The following is a 25,828-nucleotide window of genomic DNA, read 5'->3' as shown; positions in this document are numbered from 1 at the left end:
ATAGAACGTATATACTCTCGTCCGGAGTGAGTGAGTTTGCTGCTCGCTAGCTGCTGCCAGGCGTGGCCGCGCGAGCGTCTCCATTTGCATCCTTGGCCTCGAGGTCTTTGCCTCGCTGTTTGTTCCTTATTCTCATGAATTATAAGGTATAGTATAACTACACAGATATATGTATATCGTATGCTATATATTTACACGTGTGTGTATGTATAAATTTTGCAGATACTCAACCACCACGAAGGTGAAATTCATGTATCCATACTTATGTAGATGTACGTACGTTACGTACGTAAATGACGTCATATCGTGGACGTTCGAACCGACAGAATTTTCCACGCATTATTATATCATGCAAATCGCCATTGAAATGAATCCGCCATTTTCTTTTCTTTTCTTTTATTTTGTTAATTCAAATAAGGTTGATTCGATAATTTCGAAGCAACATTTTACCCGTCGTCCTGCGACGCAGCGGCTACGTTATTTTCATATATATTCGTTCGTTTTCTTTTTTTCTCAGTTTCCTTCACTTTCACCTCGTTCGTTACTCGCACTTCCTTTTTTCCGTTACACCTACTACGGGATTCAAAGTTTGGCACGCGCTCCAGGGGCAAGGCAGGTGCGCGACAGGTGATGACCGTCTCGACGAATCCTTAGGATGGGCGCCAGACTGGGCGGTAAGTGTTTTATTATATTACGAGAACCTTTTTTTTTATTTCTTTCCTTCTTTTTCTATCGTCCTCTTACTCCCCCATGCATTTAACGGGCCAGGTGCCGGTCGTCATCTCCATTGGTTCTTTTTTTATACCGCTGTATAGAAAATCTAGAATCGATAACGCGCGCTGATGAACATTTTTTTAACACCATTAACGCGATCATATATTTTTTTTTTGTTCGAAAACTGATGAAGTTCAAGTCGGAAAAATTGCAATTTCTCGTTTCGAAAAATCAGAGGCCAGTGGGAAGAAGTAACGCCTTTTTTGAAATGATAAGATTTTAAATTTTTATTCCCGATTTATTATTCTTCTTCTTGTTTCTTCGTTACTAAAATTATTATTATTAATGTTTTTCGCTTCACTCGATATTCTTCTGATGTTCGTACACGTCAGCAGTTATATGTATACACGGTTGTTACCCTAAGGTGTTTTTCCCACCCTTTGAACTCTCCTTTATATATAACTGCTGCCGTTGCTGCCAGCGAGGACTAAAAGCGGAAGAAGACACAGACAACCCTATAGCGCGCCACTGACGCCGCCACATCATGAATTATTCATTCTGTTTTATATTATTTTGTAGAATGGCTCCGGCGCTGATGGAATACGAGTGGCTTCCAAGGATTTAAAACTTTCAACTTTTGCGTATATAGGTGAACTTGTAGGTTCAACCTTACCAGCGTCGTTTTTCCCCCTCTTTCGCAGCTCTGATTTCTTATATAGGCCAAAAATTGAGAAGACTCGGCTATCGCGGAATCACCTCAGAATCGATGATAAGAAACAAATTCATACACTCGTTCGATTAGGTATCTTGAGAACGACGAGGAATAATGAAAACAAAACGAGGAAACAGAACGAAGAGAAATATCGACAAAGATAATGGATAAAATAAAACGAAAGAATATTCGTTTGATCAACTGCGTAGCAGTCCAACGCAATTTCTTTGTTTTTCTCTCTCTCTCTCTCTCTTGATTTCGAATAACGCAGCTGCACAAATAGTTGAAAAAAGAAAGGAACAAGGAATGAAAGATAAATTCATCCGCTGCAAGAGCTCATCTTTGAATAAGAAAAGCGCGCGTCTTATAAAAATGGCGCATTGTTAAACCGGACGGATGTTACGTGTACACGGTTTTCATATATGTATGCACTGTACACAGAGCACAACTCGTACGATTCAACGCGTTGATGAATCGATTGGAATTTCCAGAGAAACGTACTCTGCAGTTTCATCACATTTTCCACTCGGGGAGCCGCGACAAGGAATTCCTTCGATCGCTGTTAACATGTATACCTATGCGTACGTACGTATCATGCGTCGTTCTAGAAATGAAATTTGCAAATCAGTTCGCCATATTTTGTCCCGACGATAAGAGCTGGGCGTGTGATTTATACGGTAATACTGTGTAGACCTAATGGCCGTGACGAGATTAGTTACAGTTTAGTTTATAGTTATAGTTATAGGTACAACGCCGATGTCCGGTATAATATGATGTGTTCCAACGATTGAACTTCATCGACTCGTGAGAATCACCCCGATACGTTTGCCTTGTAATCTTTTGCCTTCTTTTTCTCATTTTTTCCTCCCTATCTTTTTTTTTTTTTATCGTACACGTAGTTTCGTTTAAACTGGAATTCACATGTATGTCTGGAAAAGAGAGGAAAAAAAAAAAAAAAAAACTAAACGATCCCTCCGTTGCGTCGAACGCGTACACGCTTACGCGTATGAGTATGGGTACAAGAAAGCTGACGATTTATCATGAAACGGAAACCGGAAGTGAACGATAAAGCTGCAAATAGCTTCCAATACTTTTTTACCGCGTCGCGCGTCGGGCCCATCCCTTTTATCCGCGAACGGAGAATCCCCTACCTTTTTTTCTTTCTTTCTTTTTTATCATTTTTCCTGTTCCCCACCCTGCAGGATATTCAAAGGTCTACTGCGAAACTACGGCACGAATCCGATTTCCGCGGAGACGCTATTTATTTTATTTTATTTTTCTACTTCTATTTTTTCATCTTTTTCCGTTTTTTTTTTTTGTTTTCTACTCTATTTTACCATTTTATTTTATTACATTTTCTCTATCTTCCTCCCCCCCCCCCCCCCCCCCCTGTATCCGACTAACGGTGAACAAGAAATAGCGATTAATTTTCAGAAAAATTTTCGTAACCATACATTTTGTTAAACGATCGGCAGAGCTTCATTTATCCGTACGTAAGTTCTCGTCTCTTTTTTTCCGTGTAGTCGAATGCTCACCCATCCATCTCATTGATCGGATATCAAAGTACGTTACACTTTTTGCCGGGGCGTTGCATTTCAGGGAATCAGAGGCGCGGCGGTCAGTTGGGCAAACGACTTTTTTGGCCGTAACGACGACGACCCTCACCCCCCGATCTTTTTGCCATCTGTATAACGTTGTAGCTTGGGTTTTCCGATAGTTAAAGATCGTTTCTTGGAACTAATCGCAAATTAGGTTTGTTTTATTTCACGCTTCGACGCGCGTGACTAACGCGGATTGATATTGTACTGTGACATTACGGATTACATAAGTTTTCGGTGATCCCATACCGACCGGGATTGAAAAACCGACGATAGAGGAGATGGACAAAAAATGATCATCAAATTCCTGACGTCGCCCGAAAGTTCATTCAATTTGCGGTCTCTAACTCGCATCGTCGTTGCTGCACCATATATATTCACGGGAGTGGTGCAATAAATTATAATTAGCTGCGGAATGAAGAGGAGAGAAATGATAAAAAAAAAAAAAAAATGGGAAATAAAATGAAATAATTTTTCCTCGGAATAGCCGCGAAAATTATGATAAAAAATAAAATAAATTCTCGGCTAATTATATATGCATAGCGGCGAAGGCAAGAAATAACAAACGAAGATAAGGGCCGACATCTGGTGGAAGATCTTCCGAGGTCCTCGACTCCGTTAGTTTCTCAGCTTCTCTCTGTATACCTGTATATATGTATTGAGCTTCCGTTCCTCACGGGAATCTTACGGAGGATTTTCATTTTCCTTATTTTCTTTCGCGTGATTCCCTTTTTTCCTTTTCGCTCTCTTTTCTCTCCTCCATCATTTTATTATTTCGCATCTTGTTTGCCTTTTCACCCTCTCAAGCGACGCTGTAGAAAAAAGGGGTTGCTGCTGCCGTATCGCGTATGGTGTTTTATTTATTTATCTTTATCTTCTAAAAACAACGTCAATCGATCGTTTGACTCCTTTGCTTTTTTTTTCTTTTTCTCAAAAAAACTGCGGAAGGACTCTCTACGGGTGATCTAATTTTCACTGTCATGATTATTATTATTTCTTTTTTTAAGAACCCCAACTATCGAGCTTCACCTGTCGTGCATTCCTTTCTGATTACATACCTTATATAGCGTCGTTAGTCTAAAAAAGTTAACGAGTATAGAAACTCCGAACGAAACGAGATTCGGGTTTTTTCGAGTCCGACGGTATCCCGTGTCGATTCGATCACCCGTATGGGTATTGGTTATCCAAATACGATCGTCTTTGTTATTTCATAGTCCCGCGTTATCAGAAGTGAGAGAAAATAGGTGAAGAAAAAAAAATCCCGATTACACACACCTTGCAAATTATCCGTGGGATTTTTCGTATCTGCAAAACTGCAGCTCCTTTAATAAAACGCGGTTGAAATCGGTGCGCGATAAAAATAAATAAAAACGAGAGATAACGTGATGAAAAAAAAAAAGGAATTTAAAAAAGATAACGAAAAAAGAAGAAATGCAAGGGAAAAGGCCGTTGTCGCTCGTGCACCGAGAGACTGGGAGAGATATAATGGGTATAAGAAGGAGAATCTTGAGAGTCGAGACAATGCCGAAGGTCCATATACATATATACACCTGTATTCACATATTTATAATGCATATTATATACCGACGTGGCAACAGCGGTGGGTCTCCTTCTCGCCCTAAAACGACCAAGTGCCATTAACTTATTTAAATCAGCGGGAATATACACGCGCTGCTTTTCCTTGGCCCTTATCATTCCGTGCGGATATACGTAAAACGACCATGCCGCGCTAAAACCTCAGCGGGGATTTACATCGGGGACGATTTTCAGTTTCAGCGAGTTTCAAGCTTAGCTGAAACTGATGGAATGTGACTTTCATTTTTCAGAGGTAACGAAAAAACGATCGTCAAGTTTAAGTTGGACAGGGACTTGGTTTCTTTTTTTTTTTTTTTTTGGGTCAGTTCACTCCCTCAGCCGCGGCTAGAGGGAGTCCCTTTTGCACGAGTTTTGGCCCTCGGGGAAGATTAACCGGTAATCTTCGAAGGTCTTCTTACCCGGGACTTAATCCAAGGGCTACACCTGCGTACGAGGAGAGCCATCGTTCTCTCATATCGAACGTAAGGGGAAACGGATTTTGGATTTTGAAAAAAAAAAAGAAACATCCTTTTTCATCTATTTCAAAACTCGAGTTCACTCTAGTTCACAGGGAGACGAAGAGAGAGAGAGAGAGAAGAGAGGAAAGATAGAGAGAGAGAGAGAGAGATTTAATGCGACGGGATGAAGAGAGGTGATGAAAAAGCTGATCCCCGGGAAAGAAACAACCTTTGCCACTTACGGACTTAAAAGAAGGGGGTTTAATCAAGGGTTGTCTTAGCTGCTCGGTCTCTACCTGTTGCCTCTTTTCCGGTTATATCAACTTTCCATCGGCTGGTAGCTCGCAGTCCTGTAATAAGCCTGACGCGTATAATGCCTCGAGGGAAATCAGATTAAATTTAACCTAGCCAGAGGGTAGGTAGCTTCGTAGTTCTGGGTAGATATCACGGGGTAGATACACGGGTGTGTGTGTACGCGAGCTCCGTAGAAACCAATAATCCACCGCGGACGAAACTCAAGAAATATTCGATTACGTGTGTATCTAAGAAAAACGGGACAGCCGATGAAAATTTTTGGAAATTTGTCGGTTCGACGAGGCGATCGATAGTTCGGATGTTTCCTTTTTTCAAGCTTCGACAAAGCTTTCTGATTTCCGATAAATCACAGCCCATCGATCGGCCGTTCTCACGGGGTTACGGATCCTGGAAAACTGTCTGCGTCGGCACCTCCATTTTTTTTTTTTTTTCATACAAATATTTACCAATGCGGGCGGTCCGTTTTAATTAGTCACTTGATTATTCATGATGGCTATCTCTGATTTTATCGTCAAAGACACGCCCTAACGAACGGTGGAAAAAAAGGATTCCTTACAAAAAAATTACACCATTCTATTTCTTCGTCTATAACGAGGAACACCGTAAGTCGTATCGTTGCGCAATATATACCTATCGAAAATTTGAAAAACCTGCTATACCGCCGCGATTTTTATAAAAGCACATCCCCGAGAGTGCTCGAAACTTATCACATTTATCACACGAACCATGCGAGGGGTGTTTTTTTTTTTTTTTATTTATTTATTTATTTTTTTTTCAAGAAGAAAGAAATAAAAGAATCGCGCGCAAACCGCCCCCAACTTCCAACTCCGAAGCGGAATCTCCGTCCGACAAAAGCTTCGCGTTTATTTTTCCGGTTCTCTCGAGCTTTTCCGATTTTCGTTATACCCACAGATGGGCATGGGTCACGGGGTCGCGCGTGTTTGCAATTAAAAGGTTGGTAAACAAACGTTCGGAGAAAAAACGTGGTAGGGGGTGGGGGAACGGGGAAGTGGATCGATTGATCGGCTTCAAATTCAGCTGAAAAGAATCGTGCGAAAATAAAAAGCTCCCTTGTTTTTTTTTTTTCAGTACATGTAAAATATCGGAATAATTGCCAATTTTTTTTTCTTCTCCCCCTCCGCTCCTTCGGACCCGACGATTTCCCCTCCGCGGATCCGCGAGCTTTCGCGATCGCGCCGCAAACACGAGGGGGGTTGAAAATGTCCGGATACCGCGATGACGCCGCGGCGATAGACCGAATTCTCGTTAGTATTGTCGCGTAGCGGCAGCGCCCGCTGCTTTGTTCGGCATGCCGAGCTTTCCACCTGTTTTGCATATCATCGCTTTTGATCACCGCACTCGATACTCAAACCCTCGCCGCATAGCTCGGGTGCTCTCTGTGATCACACCTTTACCGACTATTATTTTAATCACTGCTTGTTTTGTACCCCAACGAAATACACGCCCCTGTTCAGGTCGGCTATCGTTTCCCCACCCTGCCGCAGGGCTACCCCGCGAATCTCTTTGCCTACTCTTTTTGCATTCCTTCTTTTTTCAATCCGATATGGAATATCGAATGTTTTTGTTTTTTTTCACCTACCTTGTCTTCGAACGGGCCGTTTTTTGATTCGTTGCTTTCTTAATCTAACAATAAGTCAGGGTTCACGGGGTAGTATATAAAAGAATGATGGAAGTGCCGCGCAAAAATGAGAAGAAGACGGGCGAGAGGTGGTACGAAAGTTGCGGAAGGTTTATTATACGGCGTGAAATAGAGTTAGTTTTGCAATTTAGTTTCTCTGTGAACGCGGCGCGCGGTGCAGCGGCAGCGGTATATCGTAGATCAGAGCGACGAAGGGATGAAGAGAGGGAGGGGGTTATACCTTTGGGAGTTTCTGGTTGTAAAACCATTTATGATGGCAAAGTGAACCACGCCGCCGCAACTGGTATATTTATATAGATATATATATATATATAACTATGTATAGGTCGAGGTTTATAACAGTCAAGAAACGAGAGCGGAAACATCTCCGGTGTCATCATTTCCCTGATTATTATCATTTTTATCATTATTGCCGCTATTAGTTATCTCCGTATTTTATTTCGAGATTTTCAAAGGTTTGAAAATCTCTTTACGAATCGGACTTTTTCTATTTTCAATTTTGTACAGTGTTTATCCACGGGGGGATACGACGTAGCGCCGATCGAAATAAAGAAGAAAGTATAACGTTGAAAAATTACTGAAATAACAAAAATTTCCCACATTTTTTCAAAGGTCTAAAAATAACAAAAAGTGAAACGAAATTTTCTTCTTTCTTTCTTTCCTTTTTTTTTTTTTTTTCGGTCAAACCCGAGGCAATGTTTTTTCATAGCCCGAACGGATCGTCTTCGCAACGCTTTATGTACATATATACCCATACCCGTACATATGCGCGCTTACAATAATACACCCTAAAATATTATCGAACGATTTTTAATCCGGCGAAAAATATTTTCAAAATCCCATACGAAGACACGATGTATACTGGGTTATTACAAAAGACGAACAAAGTCGAAACTTTTCCAACATTTCACCAGTTAAAATCGCCCTATGTAGGCGTGGATTCTGATTCAATAAAAGATTCGATGGACGCCCTGTATCGTGCGCCAGAACTCCATGGCAATGGTGAAAAAAAAGAAGAATAATAAAGAAGAGAGAGAGAGAATAAAAATGAGGCGATCCAGAGAGTGGGGCGAATCGAAAAGTTTTTCGAGCCATGCCACACAGCGGATTTATATGGGTTACAAATTATTTTTCCAAGTGAAACGAATGAAATATACGTACGCATCGTATAGATCGGTACGCGTACGCAAATATTCCGCCCCTTGTAATAACTTTTTCAATCAATATTATCGCGGGCACAAAAGAGACAGCGTCGAGGATAGATAGCGTCGGCCGACTGCGCTTGTGTGTTTGTATTTATTTATTCGTCTTCCTTATTTTCTTATTTTATTTTTATATTTTTGTATTTTTTTTTTTTTTGTTGTCAGGTTTCGTTGGGACGAATGTGTGAAATTTCTCCGTAACGCGAGGTAGGATGCTCCTCGAGAAGGATAAAGCTCCAGGCATTCGTATAGTTTCTCTACGGAGAAATTGGGCGAGTGAAGCGAGACGAAGGGGATGCGGTTTAACGGTAAACCCTTCGTCCTAGTAATTTCAGTCATCCCAGTCATCCCGTTTTCCTGTATCGTGAGCGTCCCTTTTACCTGTATGTGCATGCGGGTCCGCGCGCATACACACAGGGTTATATACATTATACACGTCGCGTATACCGATCGCCACTTTTCCCCGAGAGCTTCATCCCCCTCGCCAGGGGTAAATAGTTGATCATCTTAACGGCGTCGCTCGTATAAAGATTATTATGTTTGCGAACCTCCTCCGCTAGTCGGGTGAAAAAGGTAGAAGCGCAGCAACCTTTACCAACATCGTTCCAGCGGATGCGGCAGAGACGATTTCGCATTTAGGACTCAAAGCTCGATGGGCGACCGGCGATGTTATAGGTTTTCCAAAAAAAAAGAATGAGGATAACGCCACGTCGATATTACACTCGTGAGGAAGAACCGTACCACCGGAGCGCGATTTGTAAGATGGAGTGAAATTTCGGAGGATCGATATTTCTGGTAGCGAACTTTCTTCTCACAAACAACCACCTCGATTATTATTATCGAAGGAGCGATAATTTAAGGGGAATTACGAAAAGTATTTCATTGTAATTTCACCTCCGTTACTACCGGGCATAGAGACAATTGATATTGAGGAAGCTTGTAAATTATTATTATGTACAATTTGCGGGTATTCATGTTGTAAATATAATAGGCTGGTAAGTACGGTTGAGTATTTTGTATCCGGAGACAATTGAATCGTGAACCGTTATAATAAAACGCGGTTATAGCGGAGAACGTTCGAATGTTTCCACTAATTTTCTAAGTGGAAGCGTGGGCTAACTTACAATCTCAGTCGTTAAATACTGACCACGCGGTTCAATCCCCCTCGATTCTTCGGCGATAACGATCCCGAAATCCAAACGTAGAAATGAGAGAAAAAGTTTATCGCTGCTTAGACGCGATCGTTGCGAACTAGCGGTGTGGCCGTTCCTATTTTATCCGACCTTTTTCCACTTCAAAAATCGGCTCGTTATATAAAACTGCGGAAAATACCGTCGTACGATTTTCTCGTACATCGAATTTAATGACCGTCCGTAGGATATGCTTTCTGAAAATTGAACTTCCGGTAGACTCGCCGTCGTTTCCGGTCATGCAGACCAAGGTCTTCGATAAACCGCCGCAGAAGGAATACGGAATAGGGATTTTGTCGATGTTTTTGAATTTTTTTCCTTTTCTCTTCTGGTATAGAGTAACTTTACGGGGGGAGGGAAACCTCGGTGGAGGAAATGAAGGGTGTCTGCAGTTCTTAGTCGGTGGACAGCGGTAGACGGTGGTTAGATTTTATTCTACATGGCAGCTTAATTGGTAGACGACCACTGAATTTTAATCAACTCCCTTTGACACTCGGGTTCCTCGCGGTACTTCCGGTACTGCGACCGCCTTTTGTTTCAATTTTGACGCTGCACGTAACGCGGAAACTACGAAATGGTGGAAAAAAAAGAATGAAAAAAATTTTTTATCAGTTTATTATATTGAATTTTTAACCGCGACCGTACGGGTTAGTCAAGAGTTACAGCTCCTGCTGTTGCACTTTACGATATTTTACGGCTACTGACCTATCGCTATATATATATATATATTTACTTATTTTTCCCGTTATTGCAAAGCTGCGGTTGTAATAACCGAACCCCCCATCCCACCCCCCCTGACCGTGATACTAAAATTTTCTAATCCCATTTATCACTTTGGCTTCTCCTATTTCTACAACGTTCACCGTAAATATTATTTTACTCAACCGAGTAACGGTGTTGAGAAAATTTTCTCCAAGGATGGCAAAGAATTTCGAAGATAATAAGAAAATGGTATTTTGCGTTATTGTTTTTTTTTCTTTTCAGTCGTTCCGGAGAAGCCCGAAAAGTGCAGATCCTGCGATCGATCGATCCGCTGAGATGGGTGAATTTTGTCGAGGAGTCGCGACTGTTTGTGCCGGTGGTGCAGATATAAAGGTTGAACCATCGGATGATGTTAATTCGGGATAACGGTTCAGCGCTCCGTATGGATTCGGGGAAAACGGGGCCTCCTCCTTCCTTCTCGCATAATTTTGTTGGTAATATTTTCGAATCAGTGCGTCATCAGATTTCCTCCACATTACCTCGCACTCGTATAGCAGCTATAGGGGGCATCGGTACCGGCAGGACTCTCTCCTCTCCTATCTTTCAACCTCACACACGAGCTGTTCATTTCACCCGAAGCGTACAGAAGCTGAAAACTCATCATCTCCGAGGCTTAAAGCGGAAAAAACCTTAAACAAACTCGGCACACGCTACGAAATACGAAAATTTTTAGCAATTTTTTTGAGAAAATTGTTTCCACCCCAACGAAAAACCCCGGAGAATCGGAGACGCAATTATATCCCAATTTATCGTAGCGACGATCGGATCGAATATGTTTCCTTTTTTTTTTTTTTTTTTCACGAGTGAAAAAGATTTGAAGAAATTTCATCGTAGTTTCGTCGAAGTTGAACAAGTGCAATGTGTTGCTGATAAACTTTTGATCGATGTTATGCAGTTGCGAGCTCGATTTGCAAACAAACGTCGGTCGAAGACCCTCCGGTAGCGAACGAAAAATAAAGAAATGAGGAGGAAGAGGATCGAGGACGACGAGGAGGAGGCGGAGGAGGCGGCGGAGGAGGAGGAGGATGTGGATGAGGAGGATAAACTCGTAGGCGCAATCAACGAACAAAGAAAATATATTATCCTTCCATAGCAACTGGGCGTTATTCTAGTTACGCCGTCTGCACAACTCCGGATTCTGACATGGGTATATAAATACATAGTCATATATAATACGTATATATGTATATATCTGTCCATTTACGTACATAGAATGTAACGTGCGCTGTGTGTACACGAATATACCTTGTTGGTCCGATGCCGCGCGTTACTCGTTACAAGAATCGCTACAATTCATAATAACATTCCGTAATCAGCAGCTGCCATCTGCAGAATTAGATAGACGACAAGAAGATGAAATTTTTCTCCGCCCTTTGTAGGTTTTATAACCTTTTTTTTTTTTTTTTTTTTTTTTTTTTTATATTTCAATCCTCAATATGTATTATTTTCATCCGCGACGTGAAATACTCGCATAAATTATCACATCCAATAAACACACAGCTATTTCCACGATAACGACATCACGTCAATTTTCCTTCCGTGATAATCATATCTCGAGAGTTCGATATTTTCACAATTAACACGATCAAGTTATAGGGAATATAATTCCGTGCATGTAACACGTTCCGTAACGCGTGCAATGCATGAATTAACATTCGAAATTCCGATGCATGTTATTCTACGGTAATAAGAAATTTTCTGTCGACTTTGTTACATTCTTATTCACGCGGGGTTTCACTCTAGGTATAGTAGGTACGCGTGTCGTACGTACATACATTCGTAGGTATTAACAACGTACCGTACCTTACCGTACGTACGTACGGTACCGCACACTACGAATCGCGTGTAGATCAATGTTGAGCTGTAATACGTACGTATTACTCCGTAACACCCCGCGAGCGTGCGAGAAATATGGCAGAGAAAACGTGAAGTGTAATTAAAGTCGATATGAAAAATTCATTCGGATATACATGGAAATGATGGAATGAAGTTATACGTATAAACGGAGGAGGTGAAAAAAATAAAAAAAAAAACCAAGAGATTTTCATATTATTCCACGTCTGCCGGCGCATGATTTTTTGCAACGCATCTTTCGACTCGACTAGTTTTCATCCTCATTACCACGTCACGTTCTACTCGACCACCTTTCGCACCGCTATTATTTTTGACGGATTATAATAACTTAATCCATATCCGAATCGTCGGATCTAAAACTCATCGCGATCGCGTCTGCAGTCTCGCGAAATCATCGTGACTAAAATTTGAATTTCATACCCCCTTCGACCGCGATCGAAAATTTTGCTCCTCCAAATTTCGCGAGTCGTTGCATTTTTTTTTTTTTTTTTCATCGAGAATCCGTTTCGAATTTTCATTTCATTTATTCTCCGACGATTGGACTGCGTACGATAGAAATTGGTTTGTACAAGAGAAGGGGGGAGGGGGAAAAGTTTGAGATTTTTTTTCAGTCGAATTCTTCGAGGTTATTCTGCGAGGGAGGGAGCGGAGAGTTCTCGGGGGCGTTATTAAAATATAAAATTTGATCGCGTGCTCGTTGGTTTCTTTTAGCCGGTTTGCCGAGCGCGGTTTCATTCCCCGCGAGTGGAAGACGACACGGTTCTTGCAGTCTACGTGAAAACCAAGGCTCGCGTTTTATACACCTTATACCTCTTATACCTTTGCGTTTGAAAACCAATATATATTCAAAATAGCCGAGGGGCCCACGTGTTGCCCATATCGACTTCCATTCAATCCTCTTGATATACCTATACACATACTACCGTACATAATACATATATACGACCTGTCTAACCACTGGTTATTATCGCTAAGGTTATCCTCCACCCTCCCCTCCTTGCCCCCCACCCCTTCCTCGCTCCTCTCGATAGCCGCAGCTTCTGCAGCAGCTTTCACCGTGGAATTCAAAAACTCACAAATTACACAATTTACGATCGTAACGAAGGGAAAAATTACAAAATTACAAAAAATAAAATAAAATAATAATCCGATGCACGGTGTGTGTACACGGTGCAGTCTTGATATTATTTATCGATCGAACCGTCCGGAAGTCGTTCATTTTCCTACCGTGTGTATACACCTACTTCCAAACTAATACGACCGACCAGTTTTAGTTATTAACATTCTTTCCAATATGTTTTCATTTCTTCCTTTTTTTTTTTTTTTTTTTCTTCGTCTCGTACTCCGAAATAGATATTCACTCTCGACGATTAGCGTTATTGATTTTTATTTTCTTCATTTACCGATAGAAATAGGTTGAAAAGTTTGAAACTATGGGAGTCGAGCGAGGATCTTCGCGTGTTGTTCTTCTGACGAGAGAAATACACACAAGACAGCGAGGTGCGGAATTGACTGGGCGTGGAAAGTTTTACGATTCTATATCTCACCCCGAACCAGTATAACTATTAAGGGTAGGGACGTGCCAAGGGTCGTCGACACTTCGAGACCATCGACTGGCAGAAGTTGGAATCTCTTTTTTTTTTGCTCTTCCCAGCTCAATTTTTTCATATTCGATATTCGGTAATTTTTCGTTACCTTGACGAATCGAAACTCACCTGTAAATTAATCAATTCACGGCAAATGTGTATTTGATTTTTTTTTTCTAATTTTCAGCCGGGAAGTCGTTTTTTTTTAGGGTACAGGAACAGGAAGTCGTACGGTTTACCGTGTCGGCGTTGAAGTTAGATTAGGCGAGAAGAAATTTTCGAATTTATTGCGAAATCGACAAACGACGCGCGTATGGGCGATATCGTTACGGTCCGAACGCTGTAAGATTGCACGCAGGTCCTTATCTCCGGATTTCACCGATCCGCTGAAATAGCAAAGTTGTCCGTATTGTACGTGTATAATTCGGAGTCGCGAGTCGCGATGGCCATTCCTTCTCGTTCTTCCGCTTCAACTTTTACCTCCTTTTTTCTCGTCGTTCGCATTCTTCTATATTTATTTTATTTCTGTTTCTGTTTTATTCGTTTTGTGTACAAAAGTGAATTTTAATTGAACGAACAAAAGCTCCTCTCTTCCGTTCATAGGTACGTGACGGAGCTAAACCGCGATTGAAATTCTACCGTGTATTATACGGAGCTTTGTCGGTAGCGCAGATCCTCCTGATCCATAGATCGATCTCGATCTGTCGCGTTCGTTCGGGTTCACATCTAATTTTCCCTTCGACACTAAAATCCTGCCGTTGCTTTCGGTGCACACCGATACGCGTGTACAACGGGCAGTGTACGTGTACACCGTACCTCGCGAGGATCCTTTCAGTATTTGAATTCAATTGGCAAGTCTATTATTCCGGACATCGTCGCAACCGCCGCGGAAACACGTCAATACCAATTAATTTAACTCTATCTCCACCATCTCTTCCACGATTTTACTCCGTGCATATATATATATGAGATATATATATACATATTATATGATACGGTTAAATTGTCTGAAAGGAGGGAAAAGTGAACTCACGTCGATACGTCACTCTTCGAATTTCTAACGTATCCAAACTATTCGCATCGTTCTATTTTGCCGACAAACTATCTTCTCACCTTCGGAGTATCTTTCCTTTCCTTTTTTTTTTCTTCTTTGTTTTCTCTATCAAACCACATCGACGATGAAAAAACGTCGGTTTTTTAATTTGATGGCTGACAACTGGTCATCGTTTGAATAACGCTGTCGCGGATGAAGGTGTACCGCGTATAAAAATGTCACGAGCGTATGACATCATCCCGTAATTAACGGATCCACCTCCTTCGAGCCATTGCGTCTCGTATCGAATACTTTCCGTTTCGTATTTTCTGAACGCGTCTACGCGTACGGACTTACCCATACGTGTAAGGTACGTACGTACGTACCTTTATCCTCGTAAACTGGCGAAACTTGTTCGGGATTCGTTGTCCGTGACGCGTTAAATTTTAGTCACGGTTATTACACGCCGTTAATTCAATGTTTCACATTTACGTAGGTGTACGCTTGCGTGTGTGTGTGTGTGCGTTAGTGCAATTTAAGATGAATCACGAAATCCCAGCTTTCCACCTCCGCCGACTCGCGTTCTCCTCCTCCTCCTTCTTCTTCTTCTTCTTCTTCTTACCTATTATCCTCGATCCTTCCCGCTTCCTTTTTTTTTTTTTTTTTTTTTTTTTTGTACGATACACGCTCTCCTATAGATTTTTCCAATTTATTTCATGCTTCTTAACGTTATTACGGATGCTTCGAGTTTGGAGTAGAGTTACTTACGTTAAATCGCTTAACGCGGTATGGAACACGCTATCGGCCGTGCGAGATAGCGAAAGCCCAGGAAGAGGAAGAGGAGGTAACAACTTCGCGGGCGCAACACGCCGCGTGGTCATGACAGGGTAGAGACACCATATCCGATCCCAAACGTCCAGGAAACATTAAAACCGAATAACTGATTACTATTTTCAACCACGTCCGAAGGACACCTGCGGATGCCCCTCGGAAGAGAAGAGAGAAAACCAAAAAACCGAAAAAAAAAAAAAAAATAACCAACCAAACACGCCACGACGAGGCACGAATTTTAAATTAATTATTATCCAGTTACGGAGCCATTAGGAGAGAGGAAAGCACCGTCGTTATCGTCCCGTTCCCGGATCATCCCCTTTCCCACATTTTATCCGCGGGTATCGGTGGTCATCCTGTGAAATTTTCCCGAAGTTGGACGTATTCTCGACAGATACCTACAATTCGAGAGCTCCTTCGCCTGCGGTACGGACGGTGTGCATCCAGCAGCTGCATCGGCAAAGCTGAGCTCCGTGGTTCGTTACATATATATATTTTTTATTTTTTTTTCCCCGAGGTAAATGTATACGGTGTGTACACAACACACGTATACGCGGTACACGGGAGTACTGGGCCGTGTATGAGGCAGGATGCATAACCTGACCGTGGAGTATTCATTGGGAATGAAGATAAATAGCGTATGTGCAGCGAGGAACGATGTGGTCGGGCTAGGTCGGCCCGATGCCTTCTCCCTAGCCCTCTTATACCTTCATACCTTTATACGCCGCCTCCTCGCGATCCTCTACCCAACAACTATAACTGCAAACTGCAAACTGCAACCTGCAACAACCTGCAGCAGGAGCGAGTTCAGTGCACCGTAGGGTGTATTACCGAGAGAAGTCGAGAAATGCAGACTCCGAACAGAGAGCAACAAAACTACCGGGAGCCACGCCCGCGGTTCGTATTTACGGTATATTATCATCTGATTTCTAACGTTGCAATGCCGAGAATATTTTCTCCGCAAGACAGTCGCGCTTGTAATTGTTACCGCGTTTCGTGTCACGGAAATTATACGGAGCGAAAATCGGAGGGGAATTAGCTCGGGCGAACGAAAGGACTCCGGTTCGCCATCTGTATGACCGAACGTACCGGAAGATCGCGTGATTTTTTTTTCCGGGTTAGAAGATCGGTGCATTCGATGAGTCTGAAATTTTGAAAAACGAAAGGAGGATTTCTCCGGTTAGCTTGAAACTAGTTCAGGTGTTTCACATTGTTGACGTCGTTCACCCTTCGAGGAAGCGCAGGGGGCGAGACACGAGCCGGGCGGAGAAGTTATTGGTTATTAAACAACGGATATTGGGTTAACGAGCTAACTGCTAGCCTCGAATGTGTGCGTATACAGCACGGAGAAAACTTAATTTAAAATCTGGTCGAGCCCCTAGAATTTACCCGAAGTTTATCTTTCGACTGTACACGGTTATATACGGTACAACGCTAGTAACTCGGGGAGAATCCAGCTCTCTCAGATTCGGGAATATACGGAGTAGGCAGGAAGCCACATAGGAAGGGGTTGTAAACATTGAAATACACGCGGTGCTTCTTCTCGTGCGCGGGGTAAACGTTCGTCGATGGTGGTGGTAAAAACGGTTAGCGCGGGTATACGGAAAATCTCCGGGTAAAACTGAGGAGGAGTTCCGCTATTCGTTCGGCTGAGATTGAACTTCTTCTTCTTCTTCTTCTTCTTCTTCTTCTTCTTCTCCATCTTATTCTTCTTCTTTTTCCAAAAACTTAATTAAAGGCCTTTAATTAAAGGTCCTTTCGTTGCGCCGAAGGTCGTCCCGCGCCCAGTACAGCCGCAACACATCCAGCTGCCGCTTTGCCGATTCCACACAGCGTCACCCCGTAGCAGGTACACACAATATACTCTTCGCCCCAAACTCCCAACTTGCCAAAAACTCTGGAACGTTTTAACCGGATGACACTTAACCGAAAGTTTTCACCGTTGCCGACCAAGCGAGCTGACATTTTGCCCTTGAATTATGTTTACCGAAAAGAGAATTAAGCCGCTGAACATCCGAGCTGGCGGTTCAAATGAAATTCCGTATATTACACGGATCGAAATTTTTCACAACGGAGATTCGTTCGAATCAAGGAAATATATCGGAGGAGGAGTTTTTTTTTTTGTTTTCTCAAATTCACTCTCCTTCATTTTTTCGGAGTCAGAGGTGAACATATCCCGGCAAAAGTTAAAATTTCTATGTATTACATAAGGAGAGCGGGGATTCGCGGTTTATTATATACCACGTATATATTTATTATACTATAACGCTAGAACTGAGGGATTCTGGACTCATCCGTTCGCCAGCTAATCTCGAGCGCCGTGTTACCGTCCGCTTGAAATAATAACGAACCGTTAAGGGCTCAAGTATTTTCTTCAAAGTTCCTTCTTATTTTCCTCCGGACGATTTTCTGCACGAAAGTGCCACGAAGTTAGCTGGAAGAATTCCGTAGTTCAGGGAAAATGAGCCACTCTGTAGTGCAGGGAAGATGGAAAATGGCAAATGGTTCTTTAAAAACTTGCAGGTATACCGAAAAACGTATAACTCGTATCAACTTACATGTAAATACGTTTCCCCGGCATATTCGCGCCTTCATTTCATCCGCGCGAAGAAAATTCCCTTCCTTTCGCAAAAAAAGTAAACGAAGAAAAAAAAAAAACGGAAAAACTCCAACGACCAAAATTCATACTCGCCGATTGCACTCGATCGTCGTGCGTCGCCTCACCTGTGCGTACGCGTAAAATAAATGTCTGAATAGTCGCGTCGTACAGGCGAACCGAATCGATGCCGTCTCTATAACATAAAACGTTCGACGAATTAGACCGAGTCGGTTAAAGTCTGGTGAAAATCGAGCAACGCGTTCCCACGAGTCCTTGTCTATTAGGAGCAGCGCGCCTCGTAAACGTACGTACGTTGCACGCAACGCGATACGTACGTACGTACGTACGTAACACACGAGTCGAACAAGAGAGTAGGTTTTACGAATAAAATGCAAGTGCTACGTAAATCGGAAATCAACTTCAGGTCAGCGATATACGATAATCCGCTACAGGTGCGTTATCCGTATCGCGTGTGGAATCAAGAATCGCCGTTTCGATAATGAATATCTTTCGAAAAAATAAAACCGTAAACGACGGACAACGGGCGATATCCGCTTATTAGCGTTGCGTCACGCTTCCGGTCCACGTTATTAATATCGTCATCGTCGTTATCAACACAAGGAAGCGCGTGATGTCTCCGCGGATTTTTTTTTTTAGTCGCTTTGCTTCCGCATAGTTTCCCTTCGCTCGTGTGTATACGTGAATTCGTGCAGCTTATGCCCGGAATCTTTTCATTTCGTTAAACCCCTTATACAAAGCCAGCCGGTTCTGGCCGAACAACGCCCACCCCGTGAAAATGAAAACAAAAGCGAATGATAAAAAAGAGGAAGAATTTTCACATCGCCGCGCCGCCATAATATATACCTTACGTACGTACAATTGAGAACCGTCCGCCGTACGAGAAAATCCGTTTCGCTACCGTCCCGTCGCCCGGCTAATGAAATAACTCGTAATTGAGTTTTATTATTACCCAGTCGGTTGCAGCGTCTCCACCGCGTTTTTCGCCCACCGTCCCCGCTACGTTTTCAAAGTTCTACGGACCCGACGGTCAAGCTGATCCGCCGTGCACACGAAATGTATAGCCAATGCGCACGTATACGTATTATACACACCCCCGTTATATTCTATCCTTATAATAGAAACCCACGTATACACGCCTACGCGATTTTGTAGACCCGTAATAGGCTGCATGCCGCCGTAGTAAAGTGTCTCCGGCTAGTTGAAAACGTGGTCCGGTATACGATACGAGGGGGGTGAAGGGAGGGAACGCGTCGAGACGGGGAAATGAAAACCCGCACGGTATTTACGTTCGTTAAATTTGATTCTATATTCCATTGCGATGACACAATACGTTTCAATCCCATCTATTTTACATAGCGTCACCGTGTTTATAAAGCTATGCACTTTACGTATAAACGCGATGACGATGACCGCGGTTAGCGAGGTACCACACACATGCCCGTGTACTGCACATCTATGCAGGGACGAACGTCATACGGAAACTGAACTATGGTAAACACGCGATTGTTTTCTAGCGTAACTTCTGCATGTGTTAACCGTTATGATGTCATTTTATATGCAGGCTGGCTCACGATGCGCCGCGGTTTGTATTGAATTACGAGGGCTCGGTTGGATCTGGTTACGTTTAATTAAACTCGAATCTTTCGCTGATTCGATAATTAGTTGGTTTATTTATTTTTATATTTTTTTTTTTTTTTCTGCATTTGTTCCAGGGGTATTCGCGGTTCTTTTTTCTTCGATATTTCGACGATGAAAAATCGTGGGAAAATATTCGCACCTGCGTATTTTGAATATACGACAAGTTTTTCGGTACGGACGTACGGGAAGTTTCGTTCGGTGTTTTCTACATGGATACTTAATATTACGCGAGATTGAATTCCGGTGATAGAGGATTTTGATAGCAATAATCGACGATATGAAATTCCATCGAAATCCGATTAGCAATAACCTCCTCGTCCTCCGGCCTACCGGAGGTGGGCCAGGGCTCGTTATTGGTTATCCGTACTTTCGAGGCTCCGTTTCTCATCATACCCTGACGAACGATCCCCATAGGTACCGAAAATTAACAAAAATAAAACTCAACCATTTTATTCGAAGCGATTTACGCTTGTAAAAAAAAAAGATGCGAGAAAAGTTTTTTTTCCTACAAATATTCGCGCGTTCGCGCAGCGATCTTTGAATTTTTTCACTTTTTTTTTTTTTGCGGGTCGCGCACAGTGGAATCCTTGAGGGGCGGTTTTCGCCCGCAGGCTGCGTCCCTTTTGTGGATTTCTGAAGCTAGACCTGCACGTGCGTTGGACAGAATTCTAGCTAAACTCGAGTTTTGCTTTTCCGTTGGCTAATTGGTACGAAGTGTGCAGTCTACTATGCTTATACAATATATTATTTGATTGTGTCTTGGGAAAATGTCTGCCGTAGCGGGTTATACGTACGTACGTATATTTAGTTACGGAACTGTCGTCCGCAGTTGAATGTCCGGGGAATATTAGTCGAGTTTTGGCTCGCCATTGTCCGGATTATCCGGAACAGACAAACTTACTAATCGGTCGATTAACTAGGGAGATAGGGTGTATTATGGAGGCTACGCAAAGGGCTTATTGTTAGTATTCCGGAGGGAGGAAGGAAGGAAGCGAGGAAGGAAGGAAGGAAGGAAGGAAGGATGGAATCGAGTCAACGAATCACTTCCATAAACTTCCGTCCAAAAAATTCTACGTTTTTCAATTTCGAATGAGCGCAGCTATACCTGTATCTACGTACCTCGGCACGGCGAATTACTCGCCAGGGTATTTAGATAATTTGTAACTGTCGTCAAAAGCAGACACCTTTAAGAGGATTCCAAAACCGGGTTAATTAGCCGTCTTAAAACGCAATTGCCACATTTTTCACGCCCCCCCTTCCCCCCTCCCCCGCCCTGCACATTCACAGAGTCGCAAATGCCCGTGCAGCCGCCGTCACCCCCTCGACACATTTCCCGTTCAATCGGACGAGCGGTGACTTTTTTTCGTTCAATTTTTTCAAAATTAACCCTCGGTAAGTGTAACGAGTCTACTCATCGTCAGTTGAGAATTTTCACCTTATCCAATCTCACGCCTCTACTCGTCGCGTTGTTTGCGATTTTTTCGTTTTCGATAATCGCCCTGTTTCCGGATGTGATTGATTTTTTTTTTTTTTTTTCTCCCGGCGATTAGCCCGCGACCCGATGTTCGGTGGTACCCAATTGTTTCGAATGAAGGGAAAGTTCGTTCGAGGCGGTCTGTAGTCAGGGGTAAAGATGAGCGTGGGACCGTGGGTCAGGTTTCCCTGGGCAAACAAATTTAACGAAATCGTTGCTACCGCGTGGTAGTAGTCGTCACGAGAAACGGGAACTGGGTATCGAGTTGATCTGATTACGAAAATACGTAACCGCTACAAAGCGGTGCTCGATGTCGTTCCTACCGTGCTTCTGTTGAACCAATAAAAAGTGTTGATATCGCCCCGCGACGGTATCAACCCTAGAGCGTATCTTTTTTCTTCGCAAGATCTGAAAGGATATTTTATCATCAACGGTATCCTTCCGTCTTTGGAATCTAGTCGTGTGATTTCTCTTGGCGTAGCGTCTGAAGTTTTTTTTTTTTTTCTCTCTTCTCTTCTCGTTCCTTTTTTCAAGTTTAAGAAAGTACCAAAGAAAAAGGTAACAAAACTTCCCTACCCACGCAAAGAAGCCGAGAAAGATTGTAAACCAACTCGTAATGGGTGAGCTTGTTAGCCGTTAGCAATTTGAAAAAAAAAAAACTTCTTTTTTTTTTTTTCTCGTAGCTAATCTATTATACCACACGTGAAATGATACACCCACTCATCCACCTCCCAGCGACGCGTTCGACTCACCCTGAAACGAAAAAGTTGGAAAGAAAAAATGGAAATTGAAAAAGTAACTGCAGGACGATCGGATGGCTAGTCGTGGATGTGGTTTTTTTTGTCGGTTTTTTTGCCAAACAAAATATTCTTTGGATTTCGATGTCGTCGTTTAATTGTTTCTTTCTATCTGCATCCGACGTCGGTTGAACAAGAATTCGTGGAAAAGGAGGTCAAAGGTAGGAGGTACGAGTGGAAACTAAGGTCTTGCTTCGGGATAATTAAGTAAATTTCTCTGTTGGCTGTGTATAACTTGCATAACTTGACTAACTTGGGAATATATACCGTATACAGATAGACCCATCCATCCACCCATCCATCCATCCATCCATCCGCCCGGCCACCCTCCCCGTAACTTCACCACCGCGAGGTTAACACGAATCCAGAGCTTTCCGAGCTTTTTGACGGTAACAGTAACAGCGGCGGCACCGGCTTGTTTCACACTTTTAAACAGTATTTCGACTGACTCTAGTCGAGCTTATCTCGTTTGGCTTAACCCGATGAAGAAACTTTCGTTGAAAATTTATTCCCTAACGAAATTGGTTGGATTCGGATACACCGTTATTCACTCGCGTACCGCGTGTGATGAATTATTTTTTTTTTGTTCACCAAAAAAAAAAAATCAAAAACAACGAAATCGATTCGTTTCTTGATCGAACGTCAAAATTTTTGTATTCTTTTCTTTTTTTTTTTTTCTTCTGCGGTGGTAATATATGCATACGAACCAACGGCGTGCGGATTTGACATAAACTAACAAACCGAAGAGATGTAAATTAATCGCGTCTCTTTTAGTCATCCAACTTCATCTTTAATTCATCCCTCGGTAGAGTCAACCGCGTTAACAGTGATTCGGCAATCCTCGTGTTCCATACAACCGATGGGCTTACGTTCTCCGGGGACGACGTACATATTGCGACGGTTGCTCCAAAAACCCGATTCCATCTCTCTCTCTCTATCTCGGTACCGTCTCTCACCGCGTTTCCCTCGACAGACGACAATTATAATTGTAATTTGCATACCTCCAGTCGGTATGGATTCAATTCCCACGGCGAAGATCGACGCCCTTACATACATAATATAAATAACCGCGATCATCTCAAATCCAGGGCGGAAGATTTGCTGCGAATAGTCCCGATTCTCCGCAGACGTACGTACGTTCCGCGACGTCTACCTGCGATCCGTGTGTATACGAATTTCTGTACATATGTGTACATGCACGTGTGTAATACATGGCTCGGTAACGGTTCGCGTAAATTTCATCCCCCGCGTACCCTCGCAGGTCTAGGAGTCGGGCACGGTAAATTCCGGGAAATTCTAGTCCCCCGTGTTATTTGATTGCAATTTAATTAACACAATAATTAATGAGATGGTAAATGGTTAGGGCCAGAAACAGGTACCAAGGTAGCATCCACTCCGAACGTCTCCCGTGCGTTATTGCAGATAATTAAATTCCTACCCTCCCGATTCGTATATAATTCGAATAAAATTCGACTACGTTATATTTTGTCGACCTCGTCAAAATCTTCCTCAGCCCTCGTTCGAATGGGTGACTTACCTGGTACAGATGAAACGAATGTAGCCGAACGAAAACAGAAAATTCACTACAAGTTTCGCACATCGGGAATGCCCATTGAGATTGACGTACTCTCGGGTACGTGACCTCGAGGTCATCGCGAGGGAGGGGGGGGGAGGGTGGGGGGTGAATTTTCCGCCTTGGTAAACTACCGAAGGGTAAAAAATAGAAGACAATTTAACTGCATGGAAAGCAAGCGTAGCGTCCAATGAGTTTTTCCAACTGGTTGTTTTTTCTTTAGTTTTAACGTAGATTCCCGTTTTTTGGTCCATCTGTCTGTCCGTCTGGTGGCTGCCCGTTCGTCCGACGTTTGCTGCACCGTATTTTCCCCATCCACGGTATCCCCGTGTAAGTGTTAGATTAATGTGGTCAACTGCTATAGGTAGGGTAGTTTTTACGAGTGTGTGCACGCGTCGTGTGTTTACCGGCGGGGCTGCAGCAGATGCGGCACTTCTATGTATCCGTTTACTTTAAATTTATTCTCTCGAGCACTGACTTATGCGCGACGTGGTATTTAGCGAAGACGGCCCGACGAGCAGCCAGCCAGCCCTGCACGACGGACTGTATATCCCGCGCCCACCGCAGTCTTTCGTTCTTTCAGTGTTCCCTACGTCGACTCTCTCTTCCTCCAGAAACGATCCAATTTCATTTTATTCATTTTACATTCGTTTTACATTTGTTTTAACCGTATATCGCCCCCTCCCTCCCTCCGACTTACCGTACCCGTCCCGTGTCTTGATAAAATATAATCAAAGAAAAAATAAACTTCCTCGCTTCATTTTATTTCGTATACATATATATTGCGTACGTATACGTAGCTTGGGGTAGGAACCCTTTTGCCACTCGAATAATAAAGTACCTTTTATGTAATATCTTATATATTCCGAAGCAAGATTTTTTCGCGTGTATCAGAGAAGTGCCTCTTGTATATTGTTTGGAAAATTGAATAAATCACTTACTTTATTTTATTATTCTTCTGTTAAATAATTTGAATTTGAGAATTCTTGTTTTCAAAATGTGACCCTGACCGATCGAAGTAAGAGAAAATAAAATCAAGTGAATTGTTTCTTGTTCTTGAGGAATTTCGTGAGTGTGACGTTATTTCAAATTATGTAGTTTTTTTTTAACTTTTCTATCGTACGTATGAAATATCGTAAATCACAACGAGAAGAAATATAAAAAAAACTTGAAGAATAAAACCTGAAAAAAAAAAAAGAAAAGAAAAACTAACTAGGACGTGACCGCGCGACTAGCTGCAGGTGAATAAATTTTTCTAGAAAAGCGGCACCGACTCAGTATCATAAAGCTTGACTCGTTAAAAGGGATTTAAATTGTAGAAAAATTTTAGTCAATTAAAAAAAAAATAAAAAATAAAAAAAATCCCTAACATGCGTCCGTCTCCATACCTACCGCGCGAGTATATCACACAGTTAGCCCGTAGTACGACAACAACGTTAAAACATAATTTATTGGTTTTAAACTGGAAAGTTTGTCTCTCATATTTATCCCACGATTGAAAGTTCAATGGCTTTTGTCCGCCACGGTGCGGGTATATGATATCAAACGAATCTCATGGACATTTTTTTTCCAGTTTCCTTTTTCGTGGGGACCAAACGGTGTACTCTGGGTATCCGGAATCGAGGAATAATTTTCCAAAGATTTCAAATCTCTCTGGAATAATTCTGATTTTTGACGGATCCGATTTTTTTCGCTCGCGATCCGAATAATCTCGGTTCGTCGTGAGAAAACCAAAAAAATGAATCGGAAAAAAACCATAAAAAATTTAAATCGTGCTCATGTATTACAGGTACCTGTACAGTTTGTTCGTGCAACGTAAATTTAATTGCAGTCTTAAATGCGTTGCTAATATTATTCGTAGACCATAACTCGTCGATTTCTTGATATTTTCTTTGAAAAAAAAACAAAGAAAGAAAGAAAAAAAAATTTCTTACCCACCTACCTACCTACCTCACGCTGCACGACCGTCGCGCGCCTTTCGAATGGTCATTACTACAGCTGTGCCTGCAGTTAAACTGCTAATCCGCGCTACACGCGCGTGTCTGTAAGTTCCTGTTTAAATCTAGATATTATACAGGTAAAAAGTGAGAAACGGAGAGAGCCAGGGAGAGAGAGAGAGAGAGAGAGAGAGAGAGAGGGAGAGGGATATAATATATAAATTCAGGAAGGCACACGCGTTATTCGTTGCATTACAAACTCCTGGCATCGGTTCACCAGGTGAAACAGGTTCTTCTAG

At 42.4% G+C, this 25,828-nt stretch overlaps 1 protein-coding gene and 1 long non-coding RNA gene across 5 annotated transcripts in view; one reads left to right on the top strand and one right to left on the bottom strand.

The window, feature by feature from the left end:
- The window catches only part of LOC105689982 (leucine-rich repeats and immunoglobulin-like domains protein 1), a 115,730-nt gene that overhangs the window by 41,416 nt on the left and 48,486 nt on the right, over window positions 1-25,828 (bottom strand). The gene's annotated exons all lie outside the window — the stretch shown is intronic.
- LOC125500259 lies at window positions 5-11,179 on the top strand. Of its 2 annotated transcripts, XR_007277524.1 has the most exons (4): window positions 5-146; window positions 518-674; window positions 8,400-8,542; window positions 10,409-11,179. It is a non-coding gene; the product is annotated as an uncharacterized LOC125500259 (long non-coding RNA). The 2 variants fall into 2 exon arrangements; XR_007277525.1 differs by lacking the exon at window positions 8,400-8,542.

The sequence above is a fragment of the Athalia rosae genome, chromosome 3 (genome assembly GCF_917208135.1).
Source record: "Athalia rosae chromosome 3, iyAthRosa1.1, whole genome shotgun sequence".
Lineage (NCBI taxonomy): Eukaryota > Metazoa > Arthropoda > Insecta > Hymenoptera > Athaliidae > Athalia > Athalia rosae.
This window is presented reverse-complemented; position numbering and strand designations above follow the sequence as displayed.